Source organism: Pseudophryne corroboree, chromosome 8 (genome assembly GCF_028390025.1).
Source record: "Pseudophryne corroboree isolate aPseCor3 chromosome 8, aPseCor3.hap2, whole genome shotgun sequence".
NCBI lineage: Eukaryota > Metazoa > Chordata > Amphibia > Anura > Myobatrachidae > Pseudophryne > Pseudophryne corroboree.
The window spans coordinates 223114134-223116868 of record NC_086451.1 but is presented as its reverse complement, the minus strand read 5'-3'; the positions used below and the strand labels follow the sequence as shown (position 1 = coordinate 223116868).

The 2735-nt window shown below is 42.5% G+C and overlaps 1 pseudogene; it reads right to left on the bottom strand.

Moving 5' to 3' along the window:
• Positions 1–1305: 1305 nt before the first annotated feature.
• LOC134950796 (5S ribosomal RNA) lies at positions 1306–1425 on the bottom strand (annotated as a pseudogene).
• Positions 1426–2735: the final 1310 nt, after the last annotated feature.

Sequence of the window (2735 nt, the reverse complement as noted above, 5' to 3'; positions counted from 1 at the left end):
TTGGGCATCCAGAAATTCTTGTTGAGGGAGTTCTGTAATCTACGACAAGAAACAGATGAATGTACGGGATTACTAAGGTGAGATGTTTACATTACTTATCATATTATTGTCTTAATGTCCTATTATTGTCTGTAACCTCTGTCATCATCTAAGAGTTTAACTAGTGACACCCAATATCCTATTAAGGGACGGCTTTTCCCAAGCGAGCCGGGGTGTATATGCTTGGGTGGAGGCACGCCAACAGAGAAGTAGGGTTACACTAATTTATTAACACTATAGTTTTTTCATTGGTGTGCTACGCTGGGCTTTCTGGCTTATGCTGGTGTTTTGGGGTGCCACACCCTGCACCTAGATATAACGCTAGGGACCCCAAATATACAGAGACGCCTTGATGCGGCTTTGGGGCTTTTTCACACATTTGCGCAAATATGTGTAACGAAGATCTCTGAATTCTATTATTATGTGGAATTTATATCTGGTTACGGTTATCATTCAGGGTGCTGGGGGAAACAAATGCCTTTTTTTCTTGTTTAGAAATACCCCTCCCTTTCGAGCACCTGAATGATATCACTAAGCTAATTGAGCATCTACCAATATATATGTTTGTTGTGAGAGGCAGAGAGGTTCCTGCATTAGGAGGAGGTGCAGGCCCTGACATGCCACATGGAGCATTATGGGGTTGCTCCAAGGTAGGTAGCTCTTAGCTTAGACATATTGTAGTAAGGAGCCATTATCATGTGGCTCCTTGCTGATTAATCTTAGACCCAGATTGGGGTAATGGAGGTGTGAGGTGTGGTGCCTCTGGACTGGCTGAGCTGGATGGCCTTAGTGTGGCATACCTTTACATTCTACTAACACTTTTCACTTATTAATTTTTTAACACTATTTCTCTATTTTAATTGCATTTCATTTTTGTATCACTTTCTCTATAGCTTCGGCTTCCTAAATACTAATTTATTAACACTATAGTTTTTTCACTGGTGTGCTACGCTGGGCTTTCTGGCTTATGCTGGTGTTTTGGGGTGCCACACCATGCACCTAGATATAGCGCTAGGGACCCCAAATATACAGAGATGCCTTGATGCGGCTTTGGGGCTTATTCACACATTTGCGCAAATATGTGTAACGAAGATCTCTGAATTCTATTATTATGTGGAATTTATATCTGGTTACGGTTATCATTCAGGGTGCTGGGGGAAACAAATGCCTTTTTTTTCTTGCTTAGAAATACCCCTCCCTTTCGAGCACCTGAATGATATCACTAAGCTAATTGAGCATCTACCAATATATATGTTTGTTGTGAGTAATGTACAGCACCCAGTATTCCCAGATCGTCACCGATACTGGTACTGACTGGGCCCAACACTGCTTAGTTTCCAAGATCAGCTGGAATTGGATGTTTGCCAGTGTGGTATGGCTGTAAATATCACTAGACCAACATATGTTGTCTACTGGGGAATCCCATATAGGCAGCTGGAATCTGATACTGCTAAATACAACACCAAGGATGGACAATAAGCTGCATATAGTGAGCAAGAGAGGGTCTGCATGGTGGATGTTGAAAACGAGGGTGAAAGGAAAGGTGTCACTGCTAGTGAAGTGGGGACCTGTCAGGATCGAGTCTCTAGATATATAAAGACACACGGCGGTGTCTGACAGCACATAGCATGCAAAGAACATCAATGAGAGGACACACGGTTGTGTCTAAGAAAATTAAACCAAACAGCGGAAGGCAGAGTCCAACAAAAAGTCACTATGTCACAGGAAACAACCTAAACGAAAATCTTTGCCGTAACAAGTGGGCATTGCTGTGCAGTAGGTTGTTTTGAGGGTTGTCCTTGTGTCCCCTGCTATTATTTGTATTAGACCTGTCATGCCTTCCTGCTTTTTGCACCTTTTACTTTCTAGCCAGCACTTTCAGGGAACCCTGTTCTGCTGAGCTTCAGCATTATTACTTTTACTTTTTTAAACACATCTCTTCATTTCATTCACTGCTGTTTTGATATACAGCGTCCTTGCAATTCCCCTTACTATCACTATGGCATTTACTAATCAGGCTGCTGAGACCACCCACCGCACGTTTTGCCGCGCTCCGGAGCCGTTACTATGCACGACACCAGGTTTGTTTAGCTTAGTTACCAGTGTCATGGAGTGGGAGGAGACAGCAGCGGATACATTAGGCATGTCCGGACTTGTCTCATCCCACGTCCTGATGCTGCTGGGTTGATTTTGGTGCCATTTGAGGCTTATATTTCATGTTCTGACAACAGTGCGGTTAGCCCCTGAGGAAGACCAGTCGGTTGAAACAGCTGTCGGGCTGTGTTTGCTGTATTTGCTGTACTTCACCATGCCGTTTGGTTAAGGAATAAATCCTGCTTTTCTTTCATCTACACGTGAGTGCTGGCTTGTTTACTTTTTCTGCATCGCTGGAGAAGTGAGTGTTTTATATTTATTGCTGCCTTGCACTACCATTTTTTGCTTTATATACATAGGCTTTGAGTGCTGTCGTTATTTCCTATCGTTACTCAATTTTTTGATGTGCACCTGCCCCATGGAGTTTGCATGTTCTCTCCTCGGTTAACAATTGACTTTTCAGTATTTTTTTCTTGTTTTCTTGTTACCAGTATCTTTTTTGTACATATACAGCTTTGTGGTGTGTGATCAAGCATGCCTGTGCAGGTCTGAGCAAACAAATATCTATCATTATAGTTTTTCTTTTTTTTTCAATGTCCACC